The 25,022-nt window shown below is 39.4% G+C and overlaps 1 protein-coding gene across 6 annotated transcripts in view; it reads left to right on the forward strand.

The window, feature by feature from the left end:
- Robo1 (roundabout guidance receptor 1) overlaps window positions 1-25,022 on the forward strand; it is a 1,064,494-nt gene that overhangs the window by 312,947 nt on the left and 726,525 nt on the right. The window lies entirely within an intron of this gene.

Here is a 25,022-nt window from a genome sequence, read left to right on the forward strand (position 1 = left end):
TCATTTCTTCCTTCTTTGTATTGAGAAATGTATCTGGTCTGACTTGTTTTTAGTCCACAGCATTTCAAGAGGTTGTTTTAGGATGTAGAAATAATTTTACACATTAAATATGCATGCGGAATAAACGGGCTCCACCTGCTAAGTGCTACACTGTGGCAAAATTGTTCCGGTTCTCATTACAAAGAGTTCTGTTTGGCTTTTGTTTTGTCTTTTAACTCTTACAGTTTCCAGCACTTGGAAAGACTTAAGACTGATAGGTCCTCAGCCTGTTTTATAATTGCCATCCTTATATGAACTGCAAAGGGGTTACAAGTATTTGTGTGGAATCCAAAACACTAACTATGTAATAAAAGAATCATTGGTGCCTAAGCACTTTGGTCTGAGGCTGGAAGGAAAGGAAACTTAGAAATAGTAAACATAAGAACTTTAATTTAATAACTAAAAGTTGATACTTCATAATTGGGGGTTGGTAAACATTTTACACTCTAGGATCAGCCTATTGATTCTTTCCTTATGGATGTGCAATCTTTTCACTACTTGACCACGAAGTCTGTTTCTGTGTTTATACATTACTGAAAGTACTATTATATGCTGTAGATATGAAGCTATTTTTAGTGTGAAAGGGAAGAAATGGATTTGATGTTTACTTCTGCACTATTGAGTCCAAATGACCAATAGCTTTTTTTTTTTATTATCTCATACAGTATATAGGACATATATGGTATATAGGACATATACTCTATGAGATATATACTCTATGTGTGAATGTGGGTATGTGTGTTTGTGCTTGCACACATATGAACAAATACATTTACCTGTGAACATATGAATGTTTAGGCACTTCTTACCAAGATTTGAAGTATAACTTCACAGTTCCTACTTTTATATCTGTCTTCAAAAGGCAGATATAGAAATGGATCTAAGAACTTGCAAGGAAAAGGGAAATTTCCTTTTGAATATTAATGCTCAAAAGGTGTATGTTAGTAACTTTTTAAATTGAGACTTCTCCACATTCACAATAACTGGGAAGCTAATTGCTCATATTGCAACTTTGTTTAGTTTTACAATTTATTCATTATATATCCTGATTGAAGCCCCCTCCCTCTTCTCCCCTATCCCTTTCCCCTAGTCCACTGAAGGGGGAGTTCTCCTCCTCTGTCACCTGACGCTAGCCTATCAAGGTCTCATCAGGACTGCCTGGATCCTCTTCCTCTGTGGCCTGGCAAGGCCACATCACCAGAGGCAAATGATCAAAAAGAGTTAACCAAGTTCATGAAAGAGGCAGCCCATACTGAAATCTAGACCTAAAGAAGCTAAATGCTAAGGAGGACCTAGGGAGGATGTTTAAATATCATTCAGAATGGCAAACAAGATAGACACCAGAAGAGGTGGAAGAGAGGAAACAGGATGAGAGCCTACTACAGAGGGTCCTCTGAAAGACAACTTTTTTTATTTTTTTTATTTATCATTTTTTTATATTAATTACAGTTTATTTACTTTGTATCCCAGCTGTAGCCCCCTCCCAATCCCACCATCCCTCCCTCATCTCCTTCCTGCCCCTCTCTAAGTCCGCGGATGGGGGAGGTCCTCCTCCCCTTCCATCTGATCCTAGCTTATCAGATCTCTTCAGGGCTGGCTACAATGTCCTCTTCTGTGGCATAGCAAGGCTGCTCCTCCCTGGGGGGGGGGTCAAAGAGCCAGCCATTGAGTTCATATCTGAGACAGTCCCTGTTCCCCTAAGTAGGGATCCCCCTTGGATACTGAGCTGCGATGGGCTATATTTAGGCAGGGGTTCTAGGTTATATCCATGCATGGTCCTTGGTTAGAGAAACAGTCTCAGAAAAGACCCCTGGACCCAGATATATCTGGTCCTTGTGCTTGTCCATGCTTTGTTCTGCCATACTGACCTGACTTGAAGGTAGAAAGCATTGGGAGTCAGACCAATGGGAAGTGTAAGCAGAACAAGCTAGAGACATCGTAGAATCAACTTGCAGTATTTTCATATAAATTTCTCAGCTTTCAATCCTCACCGAATCATTGTCTTTTTCTGTTTTATTCTTTTTCTTTTGATTTCTTTTTCTAGAAAAAGGCAGAGATATAGCGCATATATTTATGTAACCAAAAACTGTAAAAAGCTTCTCATCCACTGATAGGGGAGGTCCTCCTCCCTTTCCATCTGTCCCTAGCTTCTCAGGTCTCATCAGGACTACCTGCAATGTCCTTCTGTGTAGACTTGGAGAGGGGCATGGGAGGAGATGAGGGAGAGAGGATGAGATTGGGAGGGAATGAGGGAGGAGGCTACAGTTGGGATACAAAGTGAATAAAATGTAATTAATATAAAAAATAAAACTTTAATTTAAAAAGTTCATGATACAAAAATAAAAAAGCTTCCCATCCTGAGCAGTCATTTTCTAGATGCACATGTGGCCTCAGTATCTCTAGTGTGAAGTTATAAAACTTATTATTCATTGAAAAAGAACAAGAGAGCCATTTGTCTCCAAACTCAGGATTCTTAAGAGTTATTCATCATCTAAACCTCAAATTTAATCATTTCAGCTTATATAATTGATAATATTACTTATTTAGCCACATTGTTCATAATGGTTTCATAATATCCTTCATGATGGTTTTAGAAATCCATGATTCCCAGTGTAGACATGGCACCTTGCACTTGAAGATGAGGAAACCGATTGTATTATTCATTTTTCTTCCTGTAGTAACCAAATGCTGGACATCTGGAAATCTAAGGGAAGGCAGATTCAGCTTGGCTCCTGATTTAGGATGGTACATTCATCAAAGGGAGGGAAGGCTGAACATGTCCACGGTAGTAGAATGATGAGACTGTTTTGGTCACACTAGGACTGAAGACAGGAAGCCAAAGACATTGAATTCTGATGTTCAGCTACTCGTCTCCTTAAGTATATAACTCCAGCCTGGGTAGGATGATGTTACCCACACTCAGAGAGGGTAACACCCTCACAAGCATGCAAAGGGGGAATCTAAGTCCGTTGACTTGACAATGAAGATCAGCATCATACTGACACCTAAACTTGTGAGTTGCTCAGGGAAGGTCCCCAGGTACAAAGGTTGGGTTTCAGCTTGTGTGTGACTGCATAGACAAAGATGCCAGTGCTTTCTGGTTGCACAAATTTCCCTCCATGTATAACTGATCCAAGAGGGAACACATTGCAGCCCCTCTATCGCCTCTGAGGCCACAACTAACATTCTCAAGTGAATCTGTTCTGGATGTTCAAATGGAAATGCATAAAGAAGGTACTTCCAAGGTCCTCTTTCTGATTGAACAGATATAAACGTCCCTCACAGGAGACACACATTTGAATTTACTGCTGCTTTTCAGACAATATATATATATAAGTTAATATGGTGGGAAAGTATTAAGATGGATGAGTGCCAAAATGAAGAGAAATTAATCAAACAATTATTCTTAATCTAAACATTCAAGGTCATGGTTATAAATGACTCGATTTCTATAGAGGTAAATAAAGTGTAAAAATGTCCAAAAAAATGTGGTTTGGTAGTCTCTAATGCAAAAAAAACAACAAAATCTATTACAGTTGCATCCTAAGTGAGCTACCAGGAAATAGCAATCGAGAAATAAAACATGTTCATGAACAGAAGAGTACAGGCAAGAATAGCTGAGGAATGCAGGAAGACATTCAGAAGTAAGAGAATTATTATTTTTTTCTTTTTTTTAATTAATTGATTTATTTTTTATTTTTACTTTTTTATTTTGAAAGTTAAATTTTAATATAGATAAAGCCCTGAGTACTAAATACATCAGATTTTAATCATATTCATAGAATTCTATAATACCAATAATGAAAATTAAATTTCTCCTCCATTAGTCACCAGAATGCCACACATTTCAGTATCCTCTGTCTCTCAGTATGTTTTTTTAATTTTAATTTTTATATTAATTACAGTTTATTCACTTTGTATCCCATATGTAGTCCCTTCCCTCATATGCTCTCACTCCCACCCTCCTTCTCTCTTCTCCTCCCATGCCCCTCTCCAAGTCCACTGATTGAGGAGGTCCTCCTCCCCTTCCATCTTACCCTAGCCTAGCAGGTCTTATCTGGACTGGCTGCGTTGTCCTCCTCTGTGACTTGGTAAGGCTGCTCTCCCCTCAGGGGAAGGTGATCAAAGAGCCAGCCATTGAGTTCATGTCAGCAACAGTCTCTGTGCCCATTACTAGGGAACCTGCTTAGAGACTGAGCTGCCATGTCCTACATCATGAGCAGGTGTTCTAGGTTATCTCTCATGCATGGTCCTTGGTTGGAGTATCAGTTTCAGAAGTAGATGCAATTATCTTTACTATGTAACATTATTGAATATGATATTATCTTAGATCTAATATTAATGTACAATGATATTCAAAAGAACATTCAATACAACAAAACATTTCAAATATAAAATATAGAAACTCAGATAACAATAATTGATTTTGTAGAGCTTTACTTTCAGAGAGAAGCAAGCCTTTAAAAATGGTGGCATGAAACATAGAGTGGTGCTGCGTGCAAATTAAAAGCCAGCCTAGGCTACAGAAAATAAAAATTTCCGCTACAAAAATGTTTCTTGATGTAGTTGATGTCTTATAGATGCAACCATCATTGCTGTGAGTTCATAAGAACATGTGCAAGAAATAAGCTTTTGCACAATCTTCCCTAACATCTGACTCTGTCTACAACCTCATCTGTAATATTCACTAAGCCTGGGGAGCTTGGGCATGGGGTTGTCTTCATTTGAACTGAACACGCCAAAGCCTCTTATTCCCCGCAGCTTTACCAACAATGATCTCAGCATTGTCCTCTCTCCCCACCAGCATTTCCTTGTTTCTCAAATCTTTCTTTCTTTGTTTTTCTTTCATCCTTTCTTTGTTTACGTTATGTTCTCATATAATACATGCTGACTAGAGCCTCCCTTTCCTCCCCTCCTCCCAGTTCCCATACCACCTCCCCTTTCTTCCATATATATCTACTGTTTCCCTGTTTTCTTTCAGAAAAGAGCAGGCCTCCCAGTGATAACAACAAAACAGGGCATAAGAAGACAGAATAAATAATAATAATAAATAAATAATAAAATGACAGAATTGTGGTGCATATGATTTTAAGCAATAAGAAATCATAAAGGCCTCCTTGGTTTAAAAACAGCTACACCAAATTTTCTCTATCTATTAATTATGCTAGTAGCAAATGAAACTACTAGCTAATTTTATATCATTCATTTAATCATAATTTCATCTCATCACCAGTAAGCTCAAAGAAATCTACTTTTTTCTTTCACTATCTTTAAAAATGACACAAAATATATTCATTCAGTGAATATTTATTGACTGAATAATGTATAAAACAAAATACAGTTTAACTTATCAAGCATTGAGATTATATGTAATGAATATTTAAAACTTTAAGCATATTTAAGCTTACATTAAAACTAAACATTTTTTAAGTGTTTCTCTGCCATTCGATATTCCTCTATCGAGAATTTTCTGTTTAGCTCTGTTCCCCATTTTTTAATTGGATTACTTGGTTTGTTGCTTTTCAGCTTCTTTAGTTCTTTATATATACTGGATATTAGCCCTCTGTCAGATAAAGGGTTGGTGAAGATTCTTTCCCAATCTGTAGGCAGTCGTTTTGTTGTGATGATGGAGTCCTTTGCTTTACAGAAGCTTTTCAGTTTCATGAGGTCCTATTTATTGATTGTTGCGCTTAGATCTTGTGCTGTTGGTGTTCTGTTCAGGAAGTTGTCTCCTGTGCCAATGAGTTCTAGGCTATTCCCCACTTTTTCTTCTAACTGATTTAGAGTATCTGGTTTTACATTGAGGTCTTTGATCCATGTGGACTTTCGTTTTGTGCAGGGTGATAAATATGGATCTATTTTCATTTTTCTGCATGTAGACATCCAGTTGGACCAGCACCATTTGTTGAATATGCTGTCTTTTTTCCATTGAATGGTTTGGCTTCTTTGTCAAAAATCAAGTATTCTTAGGTGTGTGAGTTTATTTCTCGGTCTTATATTCGGATCCATTGATCCTCCTTTCTGTTTCTATGCCAATACCATGCAGTTTTTATTACTATTGCCCTGTAGTACAGCTTGAGATCGGGGATGGAGATACCTCCAGATAATCTGTTGTTGCACAGTATCGTTTTGGAGATTCTGGGTTTTTTGTTTCTCCGTATGAAGCTGAGAATCTTTTTTTCAAGGTCTGTAAAGAATTGAGTTGGTATTTTGATGGGAATTGCGTTGAATCTGTAGATTGCTTTTGGCAGGATGGCCATTTTCACAATGTTAATCCTACCAATCCATTAGCACGGGAGATCTTTCCATCTCCTGAGATCTTCAATTTCTTTATTCAGAGACTTGAAGTTTTTCTCAAACAGGTCTTTCACTTGTTTGGTACTTTATGTTATTAGTGGCTGTTGTGAAGGCTGTTGTTTCCCTGATTTCTTTCTTGGCCCTTTTGTCTTTGGTATACAGGAGGGCTTCTGATTTTTTGAGTTGATTTTGTATCCTGCCATTTTACTGAAGGTGATTATCAGCTGAAGGAGTTCTCTGGTTGAATTTTTGGGGTCGCTCATGTATACTATCATAACATCTGCGAATAGTGACACTTTGACCTCTTCCTTTTGGATTTGTTTCTCAACCTCATTAGCCATTAAGGAAATGCAAATCAAAACAACCCTGAGATTTCACCTTACCCCCATCAGAATGGCCAAGATCAAAAACTCAAGTGACAACACATGCTGGAGAGGTTGTGGAGAAAGGGGAACCCTCCTCCATTGCTGGTGGGAATGTAAACTGGTACAACCACTTTGGAAGTCAATATGACACTTTCTCAGACAATTAGGAATAGTACTTCCTTAAAACCCAGGTATACCACTGCTAGATATATACCCAAAATTTGCTCAAATACACAACAAGGACATTTGCTCAACCATGTTTGTAGCAGCTTTATTTGTAATAGCCAGAACCTGGAAACAACCCAGATGTCCATCAACAGAGGAAAGGATACAGAAATTGTGGTACTTTTATACAATGGAATACTACTCAGCAATCAAAAACAAGGAAATCATGAAATTTGCAGGCAAATTGAGGGATCTAGAAAAGATCATTCTGAGTGAAGTATCCCAAAAGGAGAAAGGCAAACATGGTATATACTCACTTATATAGACCTACAAGATATGATAAACATAATGAAATCTATACACCTAAAGAAGATAAACGAGAAAGCGGACACAGGGTAAGATAATCAATCCTCACTTAGAAAGACAGATGGGATGTGCATTGGATGTATGACAGGAGTCAGGATGTATTATATAAGAGAAGAACTTATTTTCAGTTTTATATACACACACACAAACACTTACACACACACACAAACACTCACACACAAACACATATATGTCCACATGCTACTCTGTTCTATACTTCAGACTTTCAGAAATATTTTGCTGATTCTGTGTCTCCTCTCTCTATTAAATTTACAGATGAAAAGGCAAATTTTTATGGAAATGAAAAGTACGAATAATAAAAAAGGAAAGTAGGCCTGGCTTATACTATTAATCAGGAAATTTTAAGCACCTTTTAATAAATAACAGAAGCATTAACCTTATTTTTCTCTGAACTTTGGGGTTGGAGAGAGAGGGCTCAGCACATACTGACCTTTCTGAGAACCAGGGCTCAATATCCTGCCCACCATAACTCCCTGTACAATGAGGCCAGATGCTTCTAGGCTACAAGGGTACTGAAACTTGTGCACATGCTCATGCACAGAGAAACACACATGTGTGCACACACGTGCACCAATGCGTATACACACATGCATGCATCTGTGAATGTGCACACACACACACACACACACACACACACACATAGAACCTAAAATTAAAAAAGAAAGCAGTAAAACTATGGAACAGTGACAGGAGGGCTTGGAGGTCGGGAAAAGAGAACCATGAAAGTGAGAGCAAGATGCTATAATTGGAGTTTGAAGATAATCAAAGCATATTATATACATATGTAAAGTGTAATAAGACAGCTGATTGGATAGTTATTAAATTCTAGTAGTAATAGAAAAAAAATAATTTAAACAAGTAAAAATTTGGGAACTAAGAAGGTGGCTCTGTGGTTAGGTCGCTTTTTTTTTTTTTTTTATTTTAGGTCACAATTCCAAGTTGAAATCCATCATTGTAGGGAAGTCACAGTAGCAGCAGCTTGAAGAAGCTAGAACACCATACCCACACTCAAGCAAAACAAATGCATACAGAGTTGCTTGCTTCCTTGCTTGCTTGCATTCAGCTCTGTTGCTGCACTCTTACACAATTCAGGAAGCACTGGCTAGGGAAGAGTGCCTCCCACAGTGGACTGAGTCTTCTGACATCAATCAATTAAACTAAGACAACACTCCATAGACATGCTCACAAGCCAACACAGTGGACAATCCCTTATTGTGATGCTTGAATGAGAATGGCCCTGGAGGCTCATATGTTTGCATGTTTGTCTCCAGTTACTGGAGTTATTTGGGAAGGACTTGGTGTGGCTTTGCTGGAGGAGGTACATCACTGGGGATAGGCCATGAGATTTCAAAAGCCCATACCAGACCCAGTTCCTCCATTCTATGTCTCCTCCCCCCTCTCTCTACCTGTTGACTGTGGATCAGAATGTAAATCTCTTTTTTTTATTTTTTTATTTTTTTTTCAATGCAGTTTATTCAGGAACCTTGAACAATCATCTGACCCTGGGTAAAGCCAGCCCACTTTAAATAGCCTCTGGGTAGCCAACCTCAGCATGCCACGTGATCAATGCAGATAGGTCCACATACATGGAAGCAAGCCAGATCCACAGCCTTAGCCAAATGTGGAGTTGTTTGTGACAGAGAGCACTCACCATCAGGAAGGTGGAAGGCAGAAACCAGCTCCATCTTTCAGGCGCGGCATTACACAGCTCTCTACAGTTCCCCCTTTTTGTTTTGGACGCATCAAGCAAGAGTAGAGGTCTGATCTCTGATATTAGAAATAAATTGGGACTTTGTACCGATGTTCATTTAGGTGTCATCCACCCAAAGAGCATCAGACCCGTCCAATACCTTTTTCTCAGAGGCGGGACCTGGGGCATCAACCCGCATGCAATCAGACATGCTCTTCTCTGGGTCCAAAGTGGCTGACCCTGAGTGCAGTGCTTAGCCTCACATCCTGACCGTAACATTTTAGCTTTTTATGGTAGCCAACCATGCTTGAGGAGACTGTCCTGCTTCAATGTCTGTAAAGGCCTGAATGGTCATGGCTGCATTACGCTGTTGTGAGATTCTAATCTTGCATATATACCACAGGCAAACCAAGGAGACCAACACCAGAAGGCCTGCTAACGCTCCCATGCCCGCCCATTCCTTCAGATGATTCATGGCTGCAGCAATCCATGATGATAATCCTGTGGCTAGTCCTGCGTCCACTCTGGTAGAATTTACCGTGACAATGGCCACTCTCAGCTGCTCCATTGTAGTATCGAATTCTCCAGTCCAATTACCTAAAATATAGCTAGACAATTGTTTAGACAGATTTGCAGCACAGGGAAAATTCTCATGTTGTATGCTAGTGACACAAAGTCCAGCATACTTTCATTGACAGCCAAGTTGAGCGATTTGCCATAGGGTATCAATTTGCTCCTGCACGAGGTCAATCCTCTGATTGAACACCATCAAGCTTCCTTTTAGTTGAGCATTAATTCCTTTTTGTACAACTAAGGCATGAGCTACATTGGCTAAATGATTATTCAGGGTCTGAGAAGTCTGCCCAGTATGACTCATGGCTAATGCCCCAGTGGTAGCTCCAACAGCTGCCAATGAGATGGCAGTAACAATGGCGGCTGTAGTTCCAAGATCCCTTTTCTGTCTGAAGAGAGTCATAGTGTGAGGGGCATCAACGGGCACAGGCACCCAGCGAGGCATGCGAATAACCAGGGCATACCTAAATTCACTAGCATTCCAGCATTGGGCAAAAAAGCAAGTATCATTACCACAATTACTTGGCTCTATATGGCTAATAATGAATAAAAATGGGGATATAAACAAACAGCTGTGGGCTTATAGGAAATATTATGAGAAGCCTTAACCCCTTCGTTGGAACATCCTGCATCAGTTCTAGAACTAGGAGTGGTGGTGTCCGAGGTCTGAGTAGGTTCAGGAGACCATTGCCCCCAGGGGCGAGACGTGCTCCATGTAAATAGACTAACTCCATGTTTTCCTCCAATTTTGAAAGTCATTTAAGGTTCTTAAATTATTTTTTTCCTTTTTTTTAATTTTTTATCCATTACACATTATTCATTCTGCATCCCCCCATAAGCCCCTCCCTCCCCTCCCAATCCCACCCTCCCTCCTCCCTCTGCATGCATGCCACTCCCCAAGTCCACTGATAGGCCAGGTTCTCCTCTCCTTTCTGATCTTAGTCCATCAGTTCACATCAAAAGTGGCTGCATTGTCCTCTACTATGGCCAAGTAAGGCTGCTCTGCCTCAGGAGGAGGTGACTAAAGAGCAGGCCAGTCAGTTCATGTCAGAGGCAGTCCCTCTTCACATTACTATGTAACCCATTTGGACTCTGAACTGCCCTGGGCTACATCTGTGCAGGGGTTCTGGGTTATCTCTATGAATAGTCCTTGGTTGGAGGATGAGTCTCTGGGAAGTTCCCTGTGTTCAAATTTTCTTGTTCTGTTGCTCTCCTTGTGGAGACCCTGTCCTCTCCAGCTCTTACTATTTCCCAGTTCTTACATAAAATTCCATTCACTGTGCCCAACAGTTGCCCATCAGGCTGAGCATCTGCTTTGATAGTCTGTAGGGCAGAGGCTTTCAGAGGCCCTCTGTGGTAGGTTCCTAGGTTGTTTCCTGTTTTCTTATTCTTCTGATGTCCATCCTCTTTGCCTTTCCGGATGGGGATTGGACATTTTAGTTAGGGTCCTCTCTCTTGCTTAGTTTCTTTAGATGCACAGGTTTTAGTGGGTTTGTCCTATGTTGTATGTCTATATGAGTGAGTATATACCATGTGTGTCTTTTTGCTTCTGGGACAACTCACTCAGGATGATCCTTTCCAGATCCCACCATTTCCCTGCAAATTTCATGATTTCCTTATTTTTCATTGCTGAGTAATATTCCATTGTGTAGATGTACCACATTTTCTGCATCCATTCTTCAGTTGAGGGGCAGCTGGGTTGTTTCCAGCTTCTGGCTATTACAAATAAAGCTGCTACAAACATGGTTGAGCAAATTTCCTTTTTGTGTGCTTGAGCCTCTTTTGGATATATGCCTAGGAGTGGTATGGCTGAAATAGGAAGCACTATTCCTAGTTGTCTGAGAAAACGCCAGATTGATTTCCAGAGTGGTTGTACCAGTTTACATTCTCACCAGCAATGGAGGAGGGTTCCTCTTTCTCCACAACCTCTCCAGCATGTGTTGTGTCTTGAGTTTTTTATCTTGGCCATTCTCATGGGTGTAAGGTGAAATCTCAGGGTTGTTTTGATTTACATTTCCCTAATGGCTAGTGAGGTTGAGCATTTCTTTAAGTGCTTCTCTGCCATTTGGTATTCCTCTACAGAGAATTCTCTGTTTAGCTCTGTTCCCCATTTTTAAGTGGGTTACTTGGATTGCTGCTTTTCAGCTTCTCTAGTTCTTTATATATACTTGATATGAGTCCTCTGTCAGATAAAGGGTTGGTGAAGATTCTTTCCCAATCTGTAGGAGGTCGCTTTGTTTTGATGATGGTGTCCTTTGCTTTGCAGAAGCTATTCAGTTTCATAAGGTCCCATTTATTAATTGTTGCTCTTAGAGCCTGTGCTGTTGGAGTTCTGTTCAGGAAGTTTTCCCCTGTACCAATGAGTTCTAGGGTATTTTCCACTTTTATTTCAAGCCAATTTAATGTGTCTGATTTTATGTTGAGGTCTTTGATCCACTTGGACTTCAGTTTTGTGCAGGGTGATAAGTATGGATCTATTTTCATTTTTCTACATGTAGACATCCAGTTAGACCAGCACCATTTATTGAAGATGCTATCTTTTTTCCATTGAATGGTTTTGGCATCTTTGTCAAATATCAGGTGTCCATAAGTGTGTGGGTTTATTTCTGGGTCCTCTGTTCGGTTCCATTGATCCACCATTCTGTTTCTATGCCAGTACCATGCAGTTTTTAAAACTGTTGCTCTATAGTACAACTTAAGATCAGGGATGGAGATACCTCCAGAAGATCTTTTATTGTAGAGGATTGTTTTAGCAATTCTGGGTTTCTTGTTATTCCATATGAAGTTGAGAATTTTTCTTTCCAAGTCTGTAAAGAATTGTGTTGGTAATTTGATGGGCATTGCATTGAATCTGTACATTGCTTTTGGTAAGATGGCCATTTTTACTATGTTAATCCTACCAAGCCATGAGCATGGGAGATCTTTCCATCTTCTCATATCTTCTTCTAGTTCTTTCTTCAGAGATTTGAAATTTTTTTCATACAAGTCTTTGACTTCCTTGGTTAGGGTTACTCCGAGGTACCTTATGCCATTTGTGGCTATTGTGAAGGGTGTGGTTTCCCTAATTTCTTTCTCAGTCCTTTTGTCTTTTGTATACAGGAGGGCTACTGATTTTTTTGAGTTAATTTTGTATCCGGCCACTTTGCTGAAGGTGTTTATCAGCTGTAGGAGTTCCCTGGTAGAGTTTTTGGGGTCACTCACATATACTATCATATCATCTGCAAATAGTGATAATTTGACTTCTTCCTTTCCAATTTGTATCCCCTTGATCTCCTTCAACTGTCTTATTGCTCTAGCAAGGACTTCCAGCACTATGTTGAAGAGATATGGAGAGAGTGGGCAGCCTTGTCTTGTCCCTGATTTCAGTGGGATTGCTTTAAGTTTCTCTCCATTCAGTTTGATGTTGGCTATAGGTTTGCTGTATATCGCCTTTAGATATGTGCCTTGTATCCCTGATCTCTCCAATACTTTAAACATGAATGGATGTTGGATTTTGTCAAAGGCTTTTTCAGCATCTAGGGAGATTATCATGTGGTTTTTTTCTTTCAGTTTGTTAATATGGTGGATCACATTGATGGATTTCCGTATATTGAACCATCCCTGCATACCTGGGATGAAGCCTACTTGGTCATGGTGGATGATATCTTTGATGTGTTCTTGTATTCGGTTTGTGAGTATTTTGTTGAGTATTTTTGCATCAATGTTCATAAGGGAGATTGTCCTGAAATTCTCTTTCTTTGTTGAGTCTTTGTGAGGTTTAGGTACCAAGGTGACTGTGGCTTCATAGAATGAGTTTGGTAATGTTCCTTCTGTTTCTATTTTGTGGAATAGTTTGAAGAGAATTGGTGTTAGCTCTTCTTTGAATGTCTGATAGAATTCTGCGCTGAAACCATCAGGTCCTGGGCTTTTTTTGGATGGGAGACTTTCGATGACTGCTTCTATTTCCTTGGGGGATATAGGATTATTTAATTTATTTACCTGGTCCTGATTTAGCTTTGGTAAGTGGAATCGATCAAGAAAATTGTCCATTTCATTTAAATTTTCAAATTTTGTTCCATATAGACTTTTGAAGTAAGTCCTAATGATTGCTTGGATTTCCTCAGTGTCTGTAGTTATGTCCCCCTTTTCATTTCTGATTTTGTTGATTTGGATGGTGTCTCGCTGCCTTTTAGTTAGCCTGGCTAAGGGTTTGTCGATCTTGTTGATTTTCTCAAAGAACCAGCTCTTGCTTTCATTGATTCTTTGAATTGTTTTATTTGTTTCTAATTGATTAATTTCATCCCTGAGTTTGATTATTTCCAGCCGTCTGCTCCTTCTTGGTGTGTCTGCTTCTTCTTTTTCTAGGGTTTTTAAGTGAGCCATTAAGTTGCTTGAATGCGCTGTCTCAAATTTCTTCTTGAAGGCACTTAATGCTATGAACTTTCCTCTTAGCACTGCTTTCATTGTGTCCCACAAGGTTGGGTATGTTGTGTCTTCATTTTCATTGATTTCTAGAAAGACTTTAATTTCTTTCTTTATTTCTTCCCTGACCCAGCTGTCATTTAGTAGCAAGTTGTTCAGTTTCCATGTATGTGTAGGCTTTTTGCTATTTCTGTTGTTACTGAGATCCAGCTTTATTCCATGGTGATCTGACAGGATACAAGGGATTATTTCAATCTTCCTGTATTTGTTGAGGCTTGCTTTGTGACCAACTATGTGGTCTATTTTGGAGAAGGTTCCATGAGGTGCTCAAAAGAAGGTAAATTATTTTGTGTTTGGGTGTAAGGTTCTGTAAATGTCTGTTAGGTCCATTTGATTCATGACCTCTGTTAGAGATATTGTTTCTTTGTTTAATTTCTGTTTTGTTGACCTGTCCTTTGTTGAGAGTGGGGTGTTGAAGTCTCCCACTATTAGTGTGTGGGGATCTATATGTGGTTTAAGTTTTATCAATGTTTCTTTCACAAAGGTGGGTGCCCTTGTATTTGGGGCATAGATGTTCAGGATTGTGATGTCTTCTTGGTGGAATTTTCCCTTGATGAGTATGAAGTGTCCTTCCCCATCTCTTTTGATTAATTTTGGTTGAAAGACTATTTTATCAGATATTAGAATGGCTACTCCTGCTTGCTTCTTGGGTCCATTTGCTTGAAAAGCCGTCTTCCATCCCTTTACCCTCAGGTAATGTCTATGTTTGTGACTTAGGTGTGTTTCTTGTATACAACAGATTGCTGGGTTTTGTTTACGCATCCATTCTGTTAGTCTGTGTCTTTTTATTGGAGAATTAAGTCCATTGATATTGAGAGAGAGCAATGACCATTGGCTGTTAGATCCTTTGAATTTGATGTTGGCTGTGGTCATATGGTTGTGTGCTTGGTTGCTTTTTGTTTTACTGAAGTGAGGTTATTTATTTCCTGTGTTTTCTTGAATGTAGCTAGCTTTCTTGGGTTGTATTTTCCCTTCCAGTGTCTTCTGTAATGCTGGATTTGTTTGTAGGTATTGTTGAAATTTGTTTTTGTCATTGAATATCTTGTTTTCTCCATGTATGAGGACTGAGAGTTTTGCAGGGTATAGTAGCCTGGGCTGACATTTGTGTTCTCTTAGGGTCTGCATGATATCTGTCCAGGCCCTTCTGGCTTTCATAGTCTCTGTTGAAAAGTCAGGTGTGATTCTAATGGGTTTGCCATTATATGTTACTTGGCCTTTTTCTCTTGCAGCTTTTAGTATTTTTTCTTTGTTCTCTATACTTACAGTTTTGATTATTATGCGACGGGAGGATTTTCTTTTCTGGTATAATTTATTGGGTGTTCTATAGGCCTCTTGTATTCTTATTGGCCTCTCCTTTAAGTTGGGGAAATTTTCTTCAATGATTTTGTTGAAAATATTTTCTGGGCCTTGGTGCAGGGAATCTTCTTTTTCCTCTATTCCTATTATTCTTAGGTTTTGTCTTTTTATGTTGTCTTGAATTTCTTGGACTGTCTGTGTCAGGAATTTTTTAGATTTATCATTATCTTTGACAGATACATCTATTTCTTCCATTGTATCTTCCACACCTGAGATTCTTTCTTCCATTTCTTGTAGCCTATTGGTTATGCTAACCTCTGTAGTTCCTGCTTTCTTCCCTAAGTTCTTTCTCTCCACAATTTCTTCAATTTGTGTTTTTTTTAATTTTTCCAATTCTATCTTCAGGTCTTGAGCTATTTTGTTGGTTTCCTTCCCCTGTCTGACTGTATTTTCATGTTTTTCCATCAATTCCTTCAGCTGTTTGTTTGAACAATCCACTGTTTCTTTTATTTCATTCAGTGATTTAAACATTTCCTCTCTAAAGGCCACATACTTTTTGGCTTCAGCTTCTTCTATTTCTTTTCGTATTTTATTTGTTTCCTCTGTTATCATCTTCTTGAGCATAGATGTTAGGTCGTCTCCTTGAATTTCATTTATGCTGGGGTGTCTAGGGCTATTTGCCCCTGGATAACTGGGTTCTGGAGATGCCATAATGCTCTGGCTTTTGTTGGTTGAACTTTTACGCTGTCCTCTACCCATTGGGCTATCTTAGTTGTTTGAATTTAGTTTCTGGTTGTTCCGGACTCTTGTAGTGGAGAGAATCTCTTTGGCAGGAAGATGTTTTTTCCTGAAGGAAGCCTTCCCAGCTTTTTGGATATAGTCCCTGGATGTCCGCTGTTTTTCAGGCGTTGCTACAGCTCACCACAGGCCTAGAGACCTGGGTGGTAACTGTGGTCCTGATTAGTCGAGAGGGCTCTCCTCTCACCGGGAGAAGTCCTGGGGGCAGCTGCCCTCCTTCTGGGTTTCTTGCTGTAAATTTAGTGATCAGCTGCGGTAATCTGTGGCGGGTGAGTACTGCTCTGGTGTCTTGGGGCACTCAGTTCTGTCTGTTTGCAATCTGCAGTCTGCTAGACTTTCCCTAGGTGACCCCAGCAGCACGTTTCTTCCTTCTCTGTGGGGTCCTCTCTGGACAGGGGTTCCCAGTCCCTGTTGTACTGGGGCGCACAGCTTGTCTGTACCACTGAGTTGAGCGCAAAGCTCTCTGCGCGGCAGGAGCTCGGCTGTGATGGTGGCAGAGACTTTCCGGGGAGAGACTGGGTGACCTGCGATCAGACCCGCAACCCTGCTTCCCCGTGGGGTCCCTCCCGCGACTGGGACTCCCAGTCTCAGGTACCCTTGTGCCCACGGATCAGCCTAGGAAAGTGGCTGGGACCCGCCCGCTTGCGGCTCCAGCCCGGAGACCCAAAGCCCGCGTTACCCGGGATTTCTTCCGGGTTCTGGCTGGGTAGCTGTGAGTGGACCCGACCGATTCCCCCGCCGTGGGAGCCTCCCCTCACCTGGGAAACACGATTGATGTAGTTTCAGGGCCCCGAGTTCAGTCTCCTGGTCTCTGCACGGAAAGTGCTGTCCTGCTGCTCAGACATGCTGTTTTCCCGGCGCCACCATCTTGGTTCCCCCAAGAATGTCTAGGTCGCTTTTTTATGCGAGATGAAGATCTAGATTTGAATCCCGGTGTCTACATGCAAAGGGGGCTGAGACTCCAGCATGGCAGGTGCAGAGGTGGACAGGTCCTGGTAACTTGTTGTCAGCCAGCCAAGCCTAAATGACCAGCCTCAGTACACGGAGAGACACTGTCTCGGAGCTGTAAGGCCGACAGTAACAAAGGATGACATCTGATGGCCTGCTCAAGATTCTACATGCCTGCGCTGTTCGCAGGAATGTGCCCAAGAATACAACACATGTACACGCAACATATACATACAGAACCTGCCTGTGAAGTACATCACACGCACGCACACACACAGTATGTGTGCCCTTAAGATACCAAATCTTCACTCCTCTCAGGAAGACAATAATATTCTATGAGACCTACTTTTTTTCTTTTTTAACTATAGAAATTCAAAGTATAACATGAACTTTATGTGTTAGGGAAAATGGATTTGATTTCACTTTTCTCCATTATACTCTGATTTTTACAGCTATACCTCTAGAGCCTCTCCTCCCTCCCCTTCTCCCAGTCCCCATGCTACCTCCCCTTTCTTCTTTCAGAAAAGAGTAGGCATCTAAGTGAGAACAACCAAACATGGGATAAGAAGATACAAAAAGACTAGGCACAAACTCCTATATCAGGGCAGTGCAAAACAACCAAGCAGGAGCAAAAGGGTCCCAAGAGCAGGCAAATAAGGCAGAGACATACCCCACTCCTGTTTAGAGTCCCACAAAAGCACCAATCTACACAACCATAACATATGGACCTAGCACAGATCCATGCAAGCTCCCTGGTTGTCAGTTCAAAATGAACTTTCCATGTTTATCTTTAGCTATCTGTTCCTATTCTTCTGTGAGACACAAAATAAAGAATACAGTGTTGTTTTGAGTATTATAGAAACTCAGAGGGTCTCTTTGAGAGATGTTCCAACATTCTGTACAATTAAGTTTTCAAAGCTTTGAAATGTTACTTAGTATTAATTACACTTTCCCTAATTGTGTTTCACCCTGACCTCTTCATTAACAAAAATGTATACTAAGTAATACCCATACAGCAGTGCTCTGAAACAACTCATTGATTTTTCAGTACCCAAGTTTTAAAACCTGGGGCATTTGGATAAATCATTTTCTCTTTCATAGAAAAAAAATTATTTTATTCATTATTCTTTGTTTTATTTCTCAACCAAGCACATTTCATGATTTTTAGAAATATCTTTAAGAAAGACATACTATGTTCAGTAGTTGAAAGAAATATATAATTCGATCAGTCCACAGCAAAGTTACAAGCAACTTACACAGTCATTCAAGCTTCCCACATTTTTCTTTACTGAAGAAATAATTTTCATACAGTATATTCTGAATCCAATTTTTACTCCTCCTTTTACTCCTCCAAGTTCCTCCCCTTGTCCACTCCAAATCAGATCTGTCCCCTTTCTGTCTCATTAGAAAAGAAATAGGCAAGATCTGGCCCATTCAGGGTGGTATGGCCATAGACAAAACCCTAGGGAAGATGCGCAATCCTCATTCAGAAGAGCAAATGTGACAGACGTCAGAAGCAGGAGAAGACAGGGAACAGGACGGGAACCTTCCACAGAGGGCCTCTGAAAGACTGTACTGATCAAGATATCAAAGCAGAGGTTGAGACTCATAGCCAAACTTTGGGCAGAATGCATGGGATTTTATGAAAGAAGGAGGAGATAGAAATACCTGGAGGGGACAGGAGCTCCAAAAGGAGACCAATGGAGCCAAAAATTAAAAAAATTAAAAAATGGGCCCTGCAGAGACCAATACCCCAACCAAGGAGAGAACCTAAAACTCCTGCTTAGATGTAGCCCATAGCCTCATTCTTCAAGCGACTTCCCTAGTAAGGGAGCAGGGGCTTTCTCTGGCATGAACTCAGTGGCTGGCTCTCTGATCACCTCCCCCTGAGGGGGTGCAGACTTACCAGGACACAAAGGAAGACAGTGCAACCAGTCCTGATGAGACCTAATAGGCTAGGGTCAGATGCAAGGGGAGGAAGACCTCCCCTATCAGTGAACTAGGGAAGGGCATAAGAGGAGAAAAGGAAGGAAAGGTGGAGTTGGGAGGAGACGAGGGAGGGGCCACAGCCGCAACACAAAGTGAATAAATTGTAATAAATAATAATAATAATTAAAATTTTTAAAATTAAAAAAATTAAAGAAGCAGAAATCTAAGCAATAATATTAAAACAAAATAAGAGTTTTTAAAAATATATCATAAGAGGATGAATCAAACAGAAGGAAAAGAGCCAAGACAACACACAAGAAACAGGTACAGACCCAGAGACTCACTCATTCACACATTCAGGGATTCCATAAAAATAAAACAAAACAAAAAACGGAAGCTATAACATATATGCTAAAACCTGTAGGTAAAATGAATGAAGACCATAAAAGTAAATTACAGTAAAATAATAATAATAAATAAATAAATCCTTACATGACATTATGACACAATAAACCTCCAAAGATAGCTTTAAGCATGTTTGCTGTTGGCATCTACTGCTGAGGTATGACCTACCTTTTAGAGTAGTTTGTTTCTCCAGTGAGACGACATTGGAGAAAACCAATCTCCCCTTTAACAAGGGAAGGTACTTCTGGGTTAGAAATAGGCGTGTGCCCACCTCTCTTTTCAGGTCTAACACCCCATCGAGTTCAGATCTGTGCAGGTCCTCTTCGTGCTGCCTCAGTGTCCGTGAGTGCAAATATGTGTCAGTCCTGCTGGGTGTAGAAGGACCTTTCTCCTTAGTGTCCTCCATCTGCTTTTATAAGTTTACAGAAATGAAATAAAAGATGATAGTTTCATTTGAGCAATAAATCGGAAAACGTGTTGCACTTAAAATGTTACCATTTCATACCATGAATAAATATAACATGTGCAAGACAATGATAATTCCATTTTTTTCTTTGATCCATTAAATGACCATAACCTACCATGGACTGGCAACATAACACTACGGATATAATCTTGCTTCACTAGCCTAAACTTCTTGGTTCAATGCCTAGATCCAGTGCTACAAAGAGAAATTACTCCAGAAAATTATCCTCTGGCCCCAGATATGCCATGCCAAACAAGTGCCCACATACAAAAACATGACAATAAAACAGAAACTAAAATTTTAATAAGCATAATAAGCATGTGGACTGCAAACTATGAAATTGTGGCTCTGCAACAGCACAGATTTGTGCTTCCTGCATTTCCTTTTCTTTTTCTTTTGTTTTTTTTCTAATGTTTTTTTTATTTATACATTTATTTATTACCCTTTATTCACTTTGTATTTACTTTGCAGCCCCCTCCCTTGTCTGCTCCCAGTCCCAACCACCGAGCCTCTTCTCCCTCTATGCCCCTCCCTTAGTTCACTGATAGGGGAGGTCCTCCTCCCCTTCCATCTGACTCTACCCTATCAGGTCTCATCAGGACTGGCTGCATTGTCTTCCTCTGTGGTCTGGGAAGGTTTCACCCCCTCATCCCCTCTGCCATGGCCAGGGAGAGGTGATCAGAGAGCCTGCCATTGAGTTAATGTCAGAGACAGCCCCTGTTTCTCTAACTGGGAACCCACTTGGACACTGAGCAGCCATTGGGCTTCATTTGAACAGGGGGTGTAGGTCATCTCCATGTATGGTCCTTAGTTGGAGTATTGGTTTCTGCAGGCCCCCCTAGGCCCAGATATTTTGGCTTTATTGTTCTGCTTGTGGAGTTTCTGTCCCCTCCAGGTCTTTCTATCTCCCTCTGGCAATTCGATGTTTAGAAAACTGGATTTAACTTCTGCCAGAATATGAGTACCTTCAGCAAAACAGTTATGCATTCTCAGGAACTAAAGTCAACTTTGTTTTATTATGTATCTCTAGAATCCTGTGACTGTTGTCCGAGGATGAATTTACAAATACTAGATCATAGATAAACACTTTCCTGTCAGCTAAGGCTGATGCTTGGATCTGGAATTTATCTGTTTTGCATTTCCTTTTGTGTGGTGGATATAGTCATGTTAATATCTGCACCATGTGAAGAATGGACAGGAGTTATAGAAGATCACTGTGCCACATAGGTCAACAACAGAAAGCTCCAGCAGTGTGAAAAGAGGAAATTCCTTGATCACAAACATTCCAATTCCTTTAGCTTCAAATCTAAGGACCAGCAGAAAGCACTCAGCTGTTCTGTAGGTGCTTAAGAAAACAGCTGAAGTCAGCTGTCATACACACGAATAGAAAAGCAATTTCCCAGGTAATCCATTCTCAAAGCTCCCATACTTAAAGGTTCAAACTCTGCAGACACAGGGCTTCAAACAGGGAAAATGACAACAACTTTGGTTCTATTTTGATATTAAAAAAAAGTGATAGCCCTTAAATGTGTACAAGTGTTACGGAAAGGCGAAAAATCTAATGGGCTCCACAGTATGAAGGGTTGAAGCATTGTATGCAGTAAATGTGGCATTTATTGTGGCTTTCTTCTTAGAGAGAGATGAATCAGTTATTCTAGGAAGATATTTTTAACTATCTGGGTTAAGAAGACCTCAGTATAATTTTAAAATGGTGAATTTGTGCAGCTATTTGAAGTTGACTGAGTGGGGAGTCTGTACAGTGGTTCCATGTTTTGCTTTCCTTGTACATTCGTGGTCCAGCAAGTTGGACTGTGTAGTTTATGTTGTTAGTTGACTACTATTTTCCAAATGATTTTGATTTAAAAACCTGGCATTTGAATTAATAGAAGCTTCCTTTTTGATAGAATATATATACATATATATATATATATACCTAGGAATATAAGGTATTTTTAGAACCTTTATTTTCAAAATCATTTATAATTTTGCAGTTCTCTGGTACTTAGGAATTCCCTACTAAGAGCCATTGGAAATAGTTTTTACACCACAGGAGTGGTAAAAATTTTATGTGCAAGCACTCAGTTAGTTTTGGATAGTGTGATGAAAGAGAATAGCAGGCCTCAGAAAGGTGTTGACTCTATCACCACTATAATTTGTCCACAGTCCCTGCCAAAGTAGCTGTATTTATTCCCTTGAGTCTGTTTAACACCCTCGTCATTAAAACTTTTATGCCACATGTCAGCTCAGTGCCATTTAGCTGATGTAAGATAATGCTAAGCAGTCTCAAACGTAGTACCGTTTTGATTCACCCTTAGTTTGCCACGAGGAAAAAATGCCATGAAATTTTTAATACTAAAATGTCTAACCTTGCTAAAACAGGTTCCTCATCTGAATAAAATATGTGATACAAAGAAAGGAATGTAGTGTCAGTAAACCACCCTAAAAATGCTTGATTGAAAAGTGGATTGGGAGAGAGCAAGCAATAAGCATAGACATTTTTGGAGAGCCCTTACCCTGAAAAATACAGAGGAAGAGGTCCTAAGGGCAGCTTTGTAATCTGAATAAAGTCTGTGGTCAGGAGAATCAAGAACTCCACAACAGAATTGTTTGCAGCCAAAAAATACCTTCTATAAATACATCATGAAAATCATCATCAGAGCCACTGCCCCGTGTAAAGCAGTGTACAAATAGAGAAAACTTCACGCTACTCTAACCCTAACACATTTGACAAGAGAACAGCTATGAAACTGCCAATATTTTTCAAAACCATTTTATCAATGGAAAGCTATCGGAGCAAATGACCATGACACAGGTATCCCAAGGCCAAACACAACCTTTTTTGTGTGTTGTGAGTTTGCAATAATCTCTCTGTTCTGCTGCACAAATCATGGAGATTCACAATATTGTAAAGATTTGACACAAAAATGTTCAGACACTGGTAAATCAGACTGTGGCAGTTATAAATCTTACCGTTGGTACTGAGATCAAGTTTAAATTTTACTTTCCTTTTAAAATACTTCTGTACCTATTGCAAGCGCATATCCATACCCTTCTACCCATAAAAAGAAAACAACCCCTGACCAAATATTTCTCAGCTGATATCCATCTCGGTGCTCAACTCGAGAGTGTAACTTAAATATTATAAGGAAAGAGTACAGATATGTGTTTATTATGACCTTTAAATAAAGGGAAGTGAGGCAATATACTTGGAAAATTATCTTTAATTAAATAACCAATTCCTCCTATGTTACAAAAATCATCCAAGGCAAATCAAACAAGCGCGGTATTTATGTTTATTTTCTATAATCAACATACACACAACAAGTATTGTGAGGAAAGTATTCTGAGGAAAGTAATGATTTTTGTGTCATGAGAATTATATTTTTGAATTCAATATAAAACCGCAGTTAAATTGAATTTATACATAAAATTTCAAATAAATCAAAATGTATCTGATAAGAATAGTTTAGTGGATGAATAAGCAAAACTTATTGTATCTGTGCATACATACATGACATGTTTATATAAGTGCAGAGCATTCTTTCTGTCTGAAAGGTACTTTGAAAAGGCACTTAAAGAGCTCATAAATACCAGCATTAAATTTTGAAAAATATCAGAAAATTTCCCATGGTCTATCTTTGCCAAAAAATTCACTTTATTTTATTGCTATATAATTCATTTTTCAGTTTATGTGCTAGAAATCATTGAAGATATTTTGGTTTTCCTGGCATTATACCTGTATTACTGTCAAGTCCTTTCCTTGACGTTGATGGTTATAAAGTACATCAGTGAATTCATCACTGTCAGCTCCGTGCTTAGGTTTACAAATATATGTACATGAGAGTAAGTTTTAGGTACTTAATTTATTAAAATCCTTCAAACTCCAGAGGATGTCTATCTTTGTCTTCTTCACCTGAAATCATGCATGAGATATTCAGAAGCCCCAAAATATTTAGGGTTTTTCCCTTATATTTTATTAATTTGACGAGCAGAGAAGCAGATCCAATCACAAATTGTACCTAAACTCCTATGACAGTGAACATCATTTGCTTTTTGAAACCAGAAGCCTAAATATCAATTCATATATTTTTAGCTTAATGCACCAAATTCACATTAAAATTTAATATAGCATCTCAATGCAGAGGCAGGCTCTTAATAAATAATGTCTTGCTTAATGAGTAAATAGACGAACAGGCTCCAACACTAATCTTGGAAATTTGGGGCTAGTTTTAATACAAGTGATTCTTAGGAATTTCCACAGCCCTGCTATTAGTACGTCTCAAATGCTCCTTCTGAAGTGTTTGTGTGCCTGTGTTTATGTTTGTGTGTGTGTTTAAAAGGGAGACAGACAGTCACACACACACACACACACACACACACAGAGAGAGAGAGAGAGAGAGAGAGAGAGAGAGAGAGAGAGAGAGAGAGAGAGAAAGCTAGAAGGTATTATATCTGTAATAGTACTTCTCAGGAAATTCGTAAAAATATTTTGACTTTTAATTTTTTTTTTAATTTTTTACCCCTTATTGACCTTTTATCCAAGGAAATCATGAAATTTGCAGGCAGATGGATAAAACTAGAAAAGACCACAATGAGTGAGGTAACACAGAACCAGAAAGAGAACTCATGGTATACCCTCACTTATAAGCAGATATTAGCCATGTAATATAGAATAAACATACTAAAATTTACAAACCTAAAGAAGCTAAACAGCAAGAAGAACCCTCAGGAGGATGCTTAATTCTCATTCAGAAGGCAAACAGGATAGACACTGGAAGCAGCTGAAGAAAATGAGTAGGACTGGAGCCTACCACAGATATCCTCTGAAAGACTACTCAGCAGAGGATCGAAGCAGATGCTGAGACTCATAGCCAAACTTTGAGCAGAGTGCAGGGAGTCTTATTTTGACATTTTCTTCAAGTAGGAAATAATACAAACAGTGTGAGTTTACTTTAGATGGTTGTAATATTTTTCTAAATTAATAGTTTGAAAAGTCATATTTAATGTATTTTCAAGTAAATTTACCTTTAATAACATAATTTGAAAAACTGATTAACACACAGCAAACTTTTCTGAATAAGCAATTAAATATGAAACCATGGGTAAATGTGAACCCAATAAATTAAACCCTTATGAGGTTACTTTGCTACACAAAGGTCTAGTGTGAGCAAATCAGCAGTGCCTGCTGGTCCTTAATGTCATT

The sequence above is a fragment of the Meriones unguiculatus genome, chromosome 17 (genome assembly GCF_030254825.1).
Source record: "Meriones unguiculatus strain TT.TT164.6M chromosome 17, Bangor_MerUng_6.1, whole genome shotgun sequence".
Classification (NCBI taxonomy): Eukaryota; Metazoa; Chordata; class Mammalia; order Rodentia; family Muridae; genus Meriones; species Meriones unguiculatus.